A 15,896-nucleotide genomic window follows, 5' to 3' on the forward strand; every position below is an offset into this window, starting at 1 on the left:
TAGATGAAACTCTTGCCACCCTCACCACCCCAATGGCTACCATATAAACAACCTTCACTCAACTACCCGCAACCATACTTGCCCAAATCCCACAACAAACTCAAACCCCACCTCCCTCTGCAGGACCTTCTTATGAACCAGCCTTCTCATCCTTCACTGCAGAGGTGAGGGATCTTCTTGCCAACCTTCCCCATCCTCCACCATCTACTACAACCTCTGTGCCATCTCCACCACCACCACCAAGCACAGATTTTGCCACCAGAGCCGATCTTCGGGCTCTGTCCAAGGCACTAATCTCATCTTTTAATGAGATAAGTGCAAAGTTTGCCACCCAATCTGTTGAACCCACCAGAGCGCTAAGGAGGAGCCTTCAACAACAACAAGACAGAACAAACACTCTCCTTCGCACCATGGAACAACAGCGCATGGAGTCGCTGAGGAGACAACCTCAATTGCCGCTCAGGGAACCAGTAATGATGAAAAACATCCATCAATACATGTATCAAGATCGTGAAGAAATCTTGTCAACCAATCCTCCATTCCTATCGCCTGAGTCTATGAACCTTCTACATCATCGTTTCATAAGACAGACTACTCAAGCACCTGAAGCTGTCTTTTCAAACGATGGAATAAGAAGAGTCATAGACTTGAAAATAAAGTCATTTGCCAACAGAGCTAATCGATACATCGAGTTCAGCGTGGAGAGAGCCCATGGGGTAGTTAGCGTGTTCAACGAAAACGACCTCATCAACCTCAATCCATATGACTTGATTGAGTTATATGCCTACACAGCTCAAAGGCAAGATCATGGGATACGATTTGGAATGGAAAACCGAGCGATAGTAAAAACAATGGAGTCCTTGGTAAAGCTCAGAGCCAAAACAGACTTAGAAATTGCTTTTAGGCTAGGCATTGAGAGTTTATCCTGCGCTCCTCCAAACGAAGACTTCCAGGGCCGGTAGGAGATACGATCTGCATCAGTTCTCACTCAACCTGAACTCGGACTTTGTTTACAAGAATGAGTTCGGGGTTAAAAAGTTCTTCAGATTGACTGAAGCCTTCAAGTATTCAACAGATACACTTGAACGGTTTCAGAAAAACATTAGAGAAAGATTGGGCAGAAACCATGTGCCAAGGGAAGAGGGGAGTCATCTCATACACGAGATATCAACGGGCATTGCTTATCGAAGACTACTCTTGCGCTTTAAAGATATATACTCAGGTAGTTAGTGATGAGTCAAATGTTTTGCTTATCTTGCCTTGATGTATTTTGTTTCCAGTATTGTAAAGAAATTTCATCATCCAATGAAAATTTGGAGTTTGATGTTTTTCTACTAGATTAGTGTCTGTTCTTCACATATGTGTTTAGATTAGACTATGTTTGTTATTTCATTACTTAGGGGGAGATTGTTAAACCCCATAACTCATGATGTAAAAAGTAATGAAAAACAACAAGTGATGAAGAACCAGAAGACCGATGAAGACATCAAGGCAGAATCGACTAAGTCTGGAATTCAATCAGAGGATCAATGGACAGGTTCAAGGATGCGATGGAAAGAAGCATTCTCATCAATCCTCTGGACAATCAACACTTTAGAAGATTTTCCAGCACTGCATCCAAGCATGCAATGAAGATTTGAAGATAAGGATGAAATCATCATACCATGAATGACAGCTGGAGATGACAAATCAACAGCTGGAATTCGAGTTTATCTTATTGTTAATGTTTATCCATTGTGAAATATAAACCCTATATGTTAGATAGACGATTTGCTAGAAAGTAGCATTAGATAGTTATCTTTCTGTTAGCTTATTAGTATAAATAGGTACTCAGATCTATTGTAAAAATAAGGCTTTTACTCGTTGTTTTATAATTATGAATTTATAAAGTAAAACCTTTGAAGCTCAAAGTTGTTCTTAAATATTCTTATTTTATTCTTGAGACTTCATAACTTTCTTCATTAAATCACTAAAATTTGGTTATTCATAACTAGATTATTAGTGTTATTGAGAGATCTGGGATCAACATAGTGCTTAAATATTATAAATACAATCACTGAAAGTAGACATAGTACAAGAAGTTACAAGGAAAAGTGGATTGTTGTTACAAAGAGAAACTATTCTAGAACACTYAGATCTATGTAACTAGGTACATCTTCACCAAGGTTTCTTCGACGTAGGAATTCCCTTCGTATCTTCAGATCTACGACTCTTCCAGGCATGCTATCATCTATCCAGAGCAAGAGGTTAACCAGATGACCCATTGGACATAGATGTAGCTCTGACATTATCTGAAATCTGACTTCATCTTCATAGTCAAGGAATATAACTCCTAACTCATGTTTAAAATGCACAGAGTTGGGTGTATAGGGACCCTCATCTGGCAAGTCAAGATTCAGCATAGAAATGTCTGTACTTTGGTGACCCTTCAGGACTTAATCTAAGGAGAACCTTGTTTCATGTTCGTTCCTTAGGAATGGTCCATCATTAGGATCAGAGAGCTTGAGTTTTTTCTTCCCACCTTTCTTCAGATATGGCCTGTCAGAGACCTTGACATACCTGGACATCCTTTTGATGAGCTCGCTGATGGTGTCCTTGATAAGTGTCTTGTGTCTCGACTTGGATAGCTGAATGGCTTGTCTGATCTCCATTCATTCGTTGTATCTATAACGGCCAAGGTAGGAAAGGTACTCGGTAACAGTATCAAGATTGTCCCTGGTGATGAGCATTGAGACCAACGTTCCACCGTCTTTAGAACGTCCGGTGATGCTGACACTGATAATCGGGCGGGGACTGATTCTCTCCTCTATCGCTTGTCCTTTTCCACCAGCTTCAGGTTCTTCTCATGCTCAGCTTCTACAATAGAAAGAAGTTTAGCCTAGGCTTGGACAGCGTTCACCTTTTTCTTGGACTTTTTCTTGGGAAGGACCTTCTCAGCTAGTGACTTGGCTAGCTTCAAGTTGTCTTCAGTCTGCTTCTTTTGAAGCTCTAGCTCTTCTTCAGCCCTTAATGCCTTGAGTCTTTCATCTTCATACAAGAAGTCGAACTCACCACCACTAGAGGTACGAAGAGGAATTTTTACTCTAGTCTGGTCGAGTTACTCCTTTAGCTGAGACATCTGCTGGTCGGTAGAAGCACAAAAGACGGGTTGATCAGGTACCCGCTCCAGTCAACCGCAGGTAGTTGATGGAATATGAAGTTGATAGTTTGAGGTAATCACTACCTGAGGGGTAGAGTCTTCAAACAAAGGTTGTTGAGGGATATTGAACAATGCCTTCAAGTTTCGTTCTTCAGTGACCGCCTTGCCTTTCGACTTGGGGTCCTGGTTCCCTAATGGAGTAGATTCACCTTGCCTTTGCTCCCCCTAGGATGCAGAATCCCTGAGAGCAACTCCCTTGGTGACGGTTGATGGCTTTTGGTACTTGATGGTAAAGTCATCTTCATCATCATCATCGTCGTCGCCATCTAGATCACTTCTGGGGTCCAGAATGGTAGGTTCATCATCATCTTCATCTACATCATCATCATCACCAGCAGCAGCAGTGATGGAAGGGGCATCATCCCTAGGGATGGCATTGACATCCTCAACTGGAGCAGCTTTGGTGGTCGGGATTACAGGAGCAGCAACCGCTTCAGCTCTAAGAGCTTCAGCTTCAACTGCAACTGAAGCTGATACTGGACCAATGGTTTGAGAAGCAGTAGGAGCAGCATCGGATGATTCACCAGTGTTGGACCTCATCCCCCCTATCTGGCTAAAACTTGAGAGAATTGGCCAGAGAGTTTGTCCAAGCGCTGACGCTGGAAAACCATTATCTCCTCTAGCCTTTGCAAAGCGCTGGCTAGATTTGTCGTTGCCTCACGCATCTCATGGAGCTGGCCGCGATCACTGACAGGGAAAGAAGGTGGGATCACTGGAGCTGGTTGACAGACAACATCTAGGATCTGTTGAAGAAGGCCAGTTTGCTGATCAACGATAGCCTGAGCATCGTCAACCCTGCTATGAAGAACAACAATGGCATCGGCGTTGTCTTGAACAGCTTCTTGGAGAGTCTGGAGATAACTTTGAACTTCTTGAACGTCCGCCTGGATGGCAAGAAAGTTCGCATCAAGATCACCCTGGCGGGGCATCTCCTGGTGGACTTCGTTGATCCTGCAGAGGACGGTATCAACAACTGGAAGGAGAAGTTTGATGTCTGAAGCCATATCATAGTCATCATCAACATCTTCATCTCCTTCATCATCTTTCTCTATTTATTCCTCTTCCTCTCCCTAAGCATCAGGCTGATGCGTCGAAGAAGGACCTGCAAAAGAGGAAGTGTGAGCTGAAAGCTCAAGGTTAGAAGAAAAGAAAGGGTAGGAAGATGGAATACCTGAGGGGCCATCAGTGACATCAAAGGATTGTCACTGGCGTGAGCAAAGATGTCCTCGAGAGGATGGACATCTGTATGCTGAGGAGCATCGAGAGGAGCAGCCTCAGGTCCAGTGGTGTATGTCTCAGTATCAAGAAGGACGGTCGCTGATACATCATCGACATGTGTAAAGACAAAATAAGGAGGAAAAGAGAAAATGGTCGAGAAGAGACGTTGATGTTCAGCGATGGCGGCGCTGATATTCACACCTTCAGTGATTTAGGTCACTGAGGCGGTTGGGGTAGGTACCACTGATACGACAGTGATGGGAGAGATCACTGAAGAGCTAAGAGGGTTAGCATAAGACACCTCGGGGATAAGGCTAGTTTCAATAACTGAAGCCTTTTGAGAGGCTCCAGCTAGAGACGTGGCTGTCCCCTTGTTGGACTTCTTGGCTCTTTGAGGAGAACCAAGAGTTGGTTGAGAATGTCATTTTGAAGGGGTTTTGGTGGCTTGGCTGGACGCGAGGGGGTTTACCCTTGTCGTGGCCACCGGAGCAGAAAAGGTAATGATGGACACAATAGAAGTTAGTGCCACATCATTGTCCCTCAGCTTATGATCCAGAATCCTGGATCCAAGCTTGAAAACCTGAAGGTTTCCTTCTTTGGGGTAGAGATCTTTAAAGATCTGGGCAAACACCATTGAAAGGAACCTGGTGTAAGACACCACCATTTCTCGTTGGCGTTTGTTCAGCTTGAGCACCAGGTCATCGAAAATGACCGCACCATAATTTATATTGCGACGCTGAATCGCAGATACGCCTATGGTTAAGGCGATCCTAGAGGCCTAATCCTGACCTCCAGTTTTTCCACCCATGCATTGGATGAAATGAGAAAACAGGTATTGCCAGATGGCTGACATCTTATTCTTCTCAATCTTCGTCAAGGACTTCAGAGGGGCGTTAGAGTCCTTCTTCATTGGCCACTGGTAGCCAATGGCGTCGAGAAGCTCGATGATCTTGGCGGTGGATGGTTCGTTGTCGAAGGGGCCCTTGGGAAAATGGAGAGCCGACCGGAGTGTGGATACACCAAAGTTCACTTCCATGCGATTGAAAGTGAAGTTGATCTGCTCCGCCTGGCGTCGAGGCTTAACCTCGACTTCAACAACTTCAGCAGTGAGCCAGAACTGCTGAAGGAGTTCTTTCACCATAATGGGCTCATGGTTGAGTGCGTAACCCAAGGACGACTGTTTGAGGAAGTCAGCCGCGTCTTGGTAATACGCCTTTGAGGATGGTATCTCCAACAAGGCAATGTGGTTGTTGGCCTTTGTTAGGACTGAAATTCAGTGTAAAGTTGTATTCGTCTTGAAAGTTAATTTTGTCTATAATTGTATTAAAGTCATCGTGTTTGACTTTCATAGACATTTTGACTGTGACTTTGTCTTTATGTTTGACCCTATATAAAGGGTTAATTCCTTGTATTTTAGAAAGGATGCTTATTGTAATATCAGATTACGTAAAGAAAGTTTGACCATAATTTGGGTGTTGACTTTCTCTCTCAACTCTCATAGTGTTCTTATTGCTAGATCTGAGATTCTGCCATTAATGATTTGAAGCTTTCTTGAAGATTGATAAATTTGTGATCTACAATTGGTATCAGAGCAGGAATTGTAAGAAATCACGAAGAAGAAATCAGAGTTTTTAAAGATTTTTTGAACATTTTTTCTGGATTTTTTTTCTGTTCTTCGTGTTCTTTTTTTTTTCCTTAAGTTTGATCCGAAAAGTTTAAAATTTTGTGTGTTTTTGTGTTAAAATAGTGATTAATCTGTACGGAAATTCATTGTGAATCTTTGTTATTCACAATTTTTTTTGCGATTTGATCATTTTCTTTCAAATTTTAATTGTTTGAGTTTTTAAGATTTTTTTTATGTTCTTGAATTTTTTTTTTAAAACCAATGTTTTTGATTCTATTTGTTTTAATTTTTGTATTGTTTTTATGTCTTTGCTTAGCCCAACCTGTTTTGGCCCAATTTTTTTAACAGAAGCCCATCAATAGTTTGAAATCGGACAAGTTCATATTGCTCATCAGACTTGGTTCATCGAAGGAAGCGATTTAGAGACTATCGGTTTAGGGTTTACATATGAGACTGCTTGATCGGTTTATGAACTAAATTGAGCGGACTAGGTAGTTCTTCTCTTATAGCTTGATCGATTTAGGTCTCAACTCAAGCGATTTAGTGTTTGAATCGGTCACAGCTCAAGCGATCAAATATCATATCGGTCACTGCTTAATCGATTTAGGAATTTTATCGCAGATTGCTTGATCGGATAAGAGACTTCATCGCAGGCTGTTTGAGCGATTTAGGCAAATTCATCAGAGTTTGAGCGATTTAAGAATCTGCTTGAGCGATTTAGAAAACCTGTTTGAGCGATTTAGGATACAGTTTGAGAATTTAGGTCACAGCGTAAGCGATTTAGGGGTTTATCGCACACAGCGTATGCGATTTAGGGAGTTTATTGCTCACGAGCATCCGATTTAGACATTATCGCACAGTTGTTGTCTTATCCAATCGACTTTCATCACGGGTTGGTAATCGCTGAAAGGGTTTAACAGGTTTGTTCGATTTCAATCCATCACAGACTTGTTCGATTTCTCATAAATCACATACCGTCTTGACTGATTTGTTGTAATCTGTTTTGATTTCACTGGTTCTTTTTGTGCGTGTCCATTTTAATCGCTCATCAGCATTCGATTTACATCTTCATCGTTGCTAAATCGGACAGCCAAAATTGCTGGGCATCTCAAGAACAGATTTTGAATGAAATACGTTTACAAAATCTGCAACGGCAACTTGTACATGGTCTGCTTGAGGTGATTACTCCTAGAATAAAATTGGACAAAAGATTTTGTGCAGGTGTTCCATGAGTGGAAGGTGAAACCTGTGATCGAGGTACTTCTTTGCTCTGCTGATTGGCATAGGCACTGGATTAGTTGTTCTCATCAATATCTCTGTTGAGAACTTTGCTGGATGGAAGTACTCGTTGACTTTTAGGATAATACAGAGTTCATATGTGGTTGGATTTATTGTATATACCGTGATCAACTTGGCTTTAGTCTTTTCATCCGTTTTTATCATCACACAATTAGCCCCAGCAGCAGCAGGATCTGGTATACCTGAAATCAAGGGTTATGTGAATGGGATTGATACTCGTGCAGCTCATCAATTTTCTGGTTTGTAAAACATGGCAGCAGTGAGATAAAGGAACAGGTTTTGATTTGTTTCAATTAGTGATCAAGAAGATTTAGTGCGGACTTGGCCAGACTTTGCTTTCATTGCTTAAAACACTTGGACTCACATTGATTCCAGATTCTGGTTTACTTGTTCATTGTTATTGTTTTAGTTATTGCTTATCCGGATTTAGGAATTGTTAAGACTCTCTGTGATAATATATTCTGTTGCTGCTGCTGTTGCAGCTGTTTATGCAGATATTGTTGCTGCATTTGGTGTTGTTGAAATCGCTTCAGTTGCTGGTTCTGAAGAAGCTGTTCTTGCTGTTTCATATGCTGGTGTTGAAGCATAGTAGAGTTTTGCTGTAGTGTACCCATCCCACTATGAGATGACAATGGATTTATGTTTTCTTGTTGAGGACCACTCACTGCATTTTGTCACTGACCTGCTGCCATGAGTTTATTGTACTATTCTGTCCTGAATCAAGATTAGAATTAGGTTGTATGGAACTCATCATGTTCTGTTGAGCAGTTGAAGAGACTGAATTTTGTTGAAAACTCCTCATATTATTATGTTGCATTGTTGCCATAGAACCCTGTAAATTCACCGTTTGCATTTGGGAATTCATCTGATTTTCATGCGGTTGCACTTGTGTCAATTGTAAATTCACTGTTCAATTTTGAGTTTATGTTGAAGTGTAAATTTCAACAGGTCTGGTTGCATAACAGGTTGTTAGGTTTATCAATTTTTAGAGCTTGTTGCAGGTTCAATCTTGACTGTTTGTATCAGCATCATTTTAATCGCTTGTAAGCTTGTCCGAACTGCTATTTTCTTAGTCATAGATCATCCTGATTTCTCCCTTTTATCATGACATCACTTTGAGCATTATGTAATCTGGATAACAATCTGTTTTGGTTTGGGTTTGACTTATCTTGGGCTTAAATTTGTTTTTCTTTTGGGCCGGGTTAGTCCATCTTAGTGTTGGCTCTATAGAATTTTTTTTTTGTGTTGTAATTTTGGATATGTTTTTATCTGTTTTTGTGTTTTAAACTGTTTGAAAATCTTTGAACTATTTTTCCATCGCGTAAACTGTTTTTTATCAGTTTCAACTGTTTTTTAACCGTTTTTTTAAACAGTTTTCAACAGTTTTTGACTGTTTTTACTGATTTTCGACAGTTTTTCGTTGATTTTCTGATTTTCTCAACAATTTTTGTGTTTTTCTGTTTGTGTGTTTGAGATGAACTAATTTTGATTTCTTTTATCTGATTTTACAGCATTTGATTCGTTTAATCAATCTTGAATTTTTTAAATGGCATTTTTTCTCGAGAGAGAGAAAATAAAGAATTGAGGGAGAAAATTGTTGAATTGGAAATAAGAGTTGAGAGCTACAAAGAAAAATACATTAATTTGTTTGATGAGAACTTTGCAAGTAAATAGTTTATCAAGAATCTGCAAGGAGAAAATAAAACCTTAAGAGAATATTCTAAAAAGGTTTTATCAGATAAGACTTGCGAATTTGAGAAAACTTTGAACAAAGTAAGGAAAGAATGTGAAGAAGAATTGAAGACTTGGATTGATGCTAATAAAAAGTTATTCAACAAACTTCAAGATCTGCAAAATGTGAGAAATTCTTTTGAGAAAGTTAATCCAGAGACTGAGAACTTAACTGCAAAACTTAATAAATCTGAGAGTGATTTGTATGAGTTAAGGAATGAATCTGAAAAGGAGAAGAAAAGAGTTTATGAAAGAGAGAAAAAGTTTGAAGTTGAACGCATATCTTATGAGAATAAGATAAACTCTCTAGAGCTAAACGCAAAAATGATGTTAAAGCAAATATCCGATTTTGAGCAGTTGATCATCTTGGAACGCGCCAAGAATGATAAAGAGAAGAAAGACATCACATAAGAGTGTCAGAGTCAAATATATAAATTATCTGACAACATTGCTCTAAAACAGAAGACTTTAGATGAAGAAAAGAAGCAATTTGCTTTTGAGAAGAGAATTACTACAAAGAAACATACTGCTATTGCTAAAGAGCTTGCTGAAAAGAAAAAATGGCTTGACATCGCTTCTGAGAATGAGAAGAGCAGCTCAGATGAAAAGAGAAGAGAGTTTATAAATCAGAAGAAGAAGCTTGAAATTCTTAAGGAGTTAGAAGGTAAACTCCTGGACACTACAAAGAAATTGTCTGATCTGAAGACAGACCTTGAACTTGAAAATAAGTTTAATTTAGTTACTGTTGAAAGAGACCAACTTTTTACAGAAAGTCAAAGACTTTTCTTGTGCTAAAAGCTAAATTGGTTCTCCTTCTCAGTGTAAAACTAGCTTCTATGACTGTTCAAAATCGAACAGTTATTCAAGTAGCCCTAAATCAATTGTTTCTAAGAACTATTCTCGTTCTTCTAATTAATATTATCAAGGGTATGTTATCGGATCACCCAATAATTCTTCTAAGATTAAAAGCATTTGGGTCAATAAATCTGAATCTGTTTCATCATGTACACCTGTTGTTACTAATCATCTTCCTTGTTTTGTAAGATCTACTACTGATTTGATTCATCTTAGCAAGAGAAGAATCATGTGATCCACATGCAAATCAACAGATTTTGTGAACAAGAAGACATACAACAGATCGAGTACAGACAACAGTGATCAGAAGGACTGGAAAGGTAAGAACATGTATGATTATAATAGTTGGTATGGATCATATTATGTATATAATCATCCTGTTAATAGTGCTAAAAAGAAAACATCTACTAGAAATAAATGGTTTGGAAGTTACAACATACCCCAGCCCGATACTAACAAAATAGGACCCAAATTCATTTGGGTACCAAAATCTATTTGATCTGATTTGCAGGTGTGTCAATTTTATGTTGATCAGAATATCATCTCAGTGATGCACTAATGCAGAGGGAGTTGTAATATTGTTCCAAATAAGGCTTCTGAACAACACAGTTCAGGACCCGTGCTAAAAATGTTTCCATTTATTTTTTAAATTTTTGAGCTGAATCGAAATATTACTTAAATCTACTTTCTAGGGGGAGTTTCTAGAAAGTTCAATAAATGTTTTTTCGAAAATATTTTTTTTTTGGGAAACATGTACATTTTCTGAACATGTATTTCCTGAGATTTTACTTGCATAATTTCTCATCGATCATAACTCCAATACATGTTTCAGCTATTCTTCAAACTGTTATTATCACGTCTCTTAAATTAAAAATCATTTTCAGTGATAATACACTCGTTTGTATTCAAAGGTTAATTTTCTGATTTTTTTTCCTTAATTAATATACACTTCATTTTTTTTCATCAGAATTTGTAAATTCGTTCTCACAGATCTTCATTTATTTCTCTCGCATACCGAATAATCGGATCGTTGTCGCATCATTTTTTATTGATTGTTCTTAAAAGCCAAATTTCTTGATCAATTTTTATCTGATCATTGTGTGCTTATTTATAATAATATTTTTGATCAACTGTTTCTGATCAACTGTGCATAATGCTAAATTTAGGAGGGACTGAGTGTTTATCAGAAATACCTCTATGGAATGTCAGAACCGACAAACCTACCCAAGAGGACAACCATATCTGAGTGAGCTTTATATACAAAAGGGTTTGTGTGCTGAGACTAAAATGAAAATGAGAGGGGTAGTTGTCGTGAGATAAAAGAATTGATGAGAGTTGTGTCAGGATCAAAACAATAAACAAGATTCTGTTCCAAACTTTAAATTTCCGGGCATACCACATTATCTATTAGTTCTCAATTCTTTCGAGACTAATATTGAAAAAGGCAAAGCCCAGGCCAATTGTTGTCACAACCCCACCAGCAACTCATTTATCTCTTAACAGATAACTATTTTAATAACACTTGGGGCACGCAACTCACAATCTATCAATTTCTCATGCGGAGAAATTTGAAATTGAAATCAAAAGGATATATGTCCCCCCTTCAAGTCTTTTTGATCACGAATTGAGTCTGATAAATTTGTGTAGTCCACACGGTTTATCCTTTTTAGCATAAACAGAAGCATTAGTTGCTTTATCTGTCTACACTACACAGATTTTGCAAATTATATGTTATTTTGCCGAAACATTCATAGATATGCTATTATTAAGCTATCGATTATTGAATGGAAGACCTGGTGAGATGAGCCTCAAAAAGTCTCATATATACAGTACGTTCGTTATACTGAGTATATCTGTTATACTCACATGCCAATCTTTTTATAAGATTGAAAACAATTTCATTCGTTGAAATTGATTGTTATCTTCCCATTCCCTTTAATCTGAAAAGGTTAAACAAGTGGATTTGAAAAGATCTACTTACAATTTCATGAATTGACGGCTTTCGCGGAAAATTTTGTAACACCCCCAAATCCATATATTGCATATAACACATATTTCATACATAGAATACATGTTTCCCACAAAAGTCCATAATACAAGAGTATGTAATGTAAAATACGCAACTTAAAAATTCCAAAAGTACATGCTCTTGTATCCTAACATCTATGCTCCAAAACATGGCTAATTAAGATCTTCTCACAGCTAAGCACATAGGGAAGTAATTCACATTCCCTTATTACCATTACCTGCACACATATTTTTGAAAACAGAAAATGAGGGTTAGACATGAATGTCTAGTGAGGTTCCCTTTTTATGTAATGCAGGGTGAAAATCACCAAAACATTTTCAAATAATCCATTCCATGTAGCAAAGACTGAAAATCATATTCTGTTTCGGTCCATCGAGCCTCTGGTTCCAAACCATACTTGGAATATTTTTCAATAAACAGGACCAGAGCCCCTCTGGTCTCTCAACCAGAACTTCTGGTTCCTCGACCAGAGCCCCTCTGTTTGTACTAACCAGAGCTTCTGGCTCATATAATTTCTTATAATGTTCTTTAGTTAAGCTTTCAATCAATAAGATAGCATTTTTCATAAAAAGAGTAATTATGAAGAGTTCATGCTCGACCAGAGCCTCTGGTTGTACTAACCAGAGCTTCTGGTTCAAAAGACATGATCAACCAGAGCCTCTCTAGTCTGTTTTTCATAAAAAGATTCTAACTATATAATCCTTTTCTTAAATACTTCTTAAAATATGTTTTTGACACAAAATCTCTTATCAATAGATACAGAGTCTCTGGTCCAACTAGTACATTTAGTATGAACTTGCATATTTCTCAAATTAATAAACATAACCTTTTTGGTACTATAGTGAGTACCAACCAGAGCCTCTCTGGTTCCTTACAAGAAACAACCAGAGTCCCTCTGATTCCTCATAAAAATGAATATTCTGTTTCAAAACACTTTTAACCAATACCAATGGCCATATGCTAACTTTTCCCATTCTCAATAACATCAATACTATTATTTCTAATAAGAACAATATATTTGAGTTCTCAAATCACAAAGAAGTAAGGACTCAAATCTATTGTAGTCTTAAAAGACATAATAGTAAGAGCTATAATATTCATACACAATTACCACCCTTATATCCAAAGGTACCTCTCTCCTTGAAATGCCACCCTTATTCCAAAAGACACCTCTCCTTGATATGTCACCCTTATTCCAAAAGACACATCTCCTTAATATGTCATCCTTATTTCTTCTTTAAAATCTATGAACTATGTTAGGACTGAAAAATCAGTATTAATTGTATTCGTCTTGAAAGATTAATTTTAGTCTATAATWGTAAAAGTCAGCGTGTTTGACTTTCTTAGACTAGTTTGACTTTAACTTTGTATTAATATGTTGACCATATAAATAGGTGCTAATCTTTGTAATTAGAGTAAGAGGAGCTAATTGTAATATTCAGATTAGTAATAAGAGGTTTGACTRAATTGAGAGGATTGACTTTCTCTCTCAATATTCATAAAGTGTTCTTGAATGTTTATCTTGAATCTGCCATTGATGTGAGCTTAATATRAAGATTGATCAGTRATTGTGGACACACAATTGGTATCAGAGCAGGATGCAAGAAATCAGAATGAAGAAATCGATCAGATAATTTTTTTTTATTTCTGATTTTTTTTTGTTCTTCGTGTTTTTGATTTTTTTTCTTCTGTTTGATCCGATTTTCTCATAAAATCTTGTGTTTTTGCATTAAAAATATGATCAAAATGCTCGTAATCATATTGTGAATCTTTGTTATTCACAAAATTTTGTGATTTGATCAACTTTTATCAAGATTTGATCGGATTTTTGTGGTTTTAATTTTTTTTTCGTGTTCTTAATTTTTTTTTTAAATCATTGTTTTTGATCCATTTTTCTTAAAAAGTTTTTATTTTTTTGTGTTTTTGATAGTTTTGATCTGTTTTTAATATTTTAGTTTTGTTATTTTTGTTAAACCATCTAATATCAAGATGTTGGCCCAACCGGCTTAAGGCCCAACAGGCTAAAAGTGTTTGTTCATCAAAGCTTGGTCGGAGAAGAAGATCACCGCACACCACTTGAGCGGTGTTCATTTACACCGCACACTATTTAAGCGGAGATGAGCGGAGAACGACCGGAGAGGTAAACCGATCACTTCTTGTATAGATATATTGAGCGATAAGCGGATTAAAGGTTAAACCGCACACATCTTGTGCGGACTGGATTTGATTACAATCTCAAAGGGTTTGATTGGATAAGTATCAAGATTCAACCAGATTCTAAAATCGCTCAAATCATCAGGTTTGAATTTTTTGATTTCATCAGGTTTAGACTTTTAATTTTTTGATCGGTTTATATCTAAAACCGATTACTTCTTGTCCGGTATCTTTGTATACCGATTACTTCATAAGCGGACTAGTGAGCGGTTTAGCAATCGATTTGGTTAACCTTGAGCGGACTTCTAATCCGTTCAATTCCACTTGCTCATAATTTTAATTGTTCAATATCTTGCAAGAATCGATTTTGTTTTTCATCAATTAGCTACTGGTGAACATTTCTAATAGTGTGTTATCAGGTTTACATTTAAAGGGCTGTCCGGTTTAGATTGTTATCAGGTTTAGATAAACAGATTCAAGCTGTGACAGGTTTTTGCTGTTTCTTTGAGGATTGGAACAATAGTCCAGTTTGTGTTTTTAGATTTGAGGTTTGAAGAATTTTGAATCAATACAAAAGACTTGATCACTTGTTTCTTTACTCGGTTCATTTTGGAAATCATTGTTGTTAGTTTTGTTCAACAGTGTGTTTTGAAGCTGTTTCATAGCTAAACAGCAAGCAGGTCTTAGTCCACAACAGCAACAATAAATAAGCAAGCAGCAGCAGCAACGTGTTTTTGTTTGAAACAGAACAACAGCAGCTGGTTACCATTTTGACAGCAACAAGAGGACATCAACAACAGCATTGACAGGTTTATATTTGTGGTTGCGATTTTGTGAACTAAAACAGCAACCAGGTATTGACAGGTTATGAACACAGCTTTGCTATTTGAGGTGAAGCTTTACAATTTGAAACAGATTTAACAGCAGGTTCTTAAAAGCAGTTTGTTGTGCTGTGTTTAGACAGCAACCAGAAGAAAAACAGATTGCATTTCTTGTTTTGTTTTAAACAGCATTGTGCAGTAAAACAACATTGTGCAGTGAAACAACATTGTGTAGTGACAAGTTTAGCATTGTACAGCAAGAAGAAAGATAACAGCAAAGGTCTGTTTGACCATTGATAAACAGCAGTTGTGTTGTGTTGGTATAGAGAAGAAGCAAGCAACAAAGGTCTGTTTTTGACAGAAGAAGACTAACAGCACAACAAAGCAGGAACTGTTGATATTTGCTGGAGTTTTGACAGGTTCTTTGCAGAAAGCAGCAGCTGTTTTAAAGCAGCTTTCGTGTTTGTTGTGTTTGTGATAAAAAGTAGGATCTGTTTAAGCAACAGTTTGTGCAGGTTTTAAACAGCATCTTTAACACAAAACTGCAGTAGCAACTATCTCGTAACAGAAATTGTTTGCATAGCTTCACAGAACAGCAGCAGTGTGTTTGAGATTTGACTGTGTTTATTGGACTAAAACAGTAGTCTAGGTTTGTTCATTGTGTTGTTTAGTGTGCTGTGTTGGTAACAGCAGTGTGTAGCAGCAAGTTTTTTTTTGAAGGTTCTTAACAGCTTGCAAATTGAATTTGACAGCAACTTTCACTTTGACAGTTTCATTTTCCATTTTGACAGCAACTATTTTGACAGCAACCATTTTGACAGCAACCATTTTGACAGCAACCATTTTGACAACAACCATTTTGACAGCAACCATTTTGACAGCAGGTTTAGTGTGCATTTTTGACTGTTTTAAAACAGTCTTGAAGCCTTGAACTGTTTAGTATCTTGAATGCACACAGCTTCTATA

The 15,896-nt window shown here is 37.6% G+C and overlaps 1 long non-coding RNA gene across 1 annotated transcript; it reads left to right on the forward strand.

The window, feature by feature from the left end:
- Positions 1-6,481: 6,481 nt before the first annotated feature.
- On the forward strand, positions 6,482-8,223 carry LOC112504951. The gene is made up of 3 exons (XR_003068301.1): positions 6,482-6,961; positions 7,094-7,616; positions 7,823-8,223. It is a non-coding gene; the product is annotated as an uncharacterized LOC112504951 (long non-coding RNA).
- Positions 8,224-15,896: the final 7,673 nt, after the last annotated feature.

The sequence above is a fragment of the Cynara cardunculus genome, unplaced genomic scaffold (assembly GCF_001531365.2).
Source record: "Cynara cardunculus var. scolymus isolate 2C unplaced genomic scaffold, CcrdV1 Un_Scaffold_7504, whole genome shotgun sequence".
Lineage (NCBI taxonomy): Eukaryota > Viridiplantae > Streptophyta > Magnoliopsida > Asterales > Asteraceae > Cynara > Cynara cardunculus.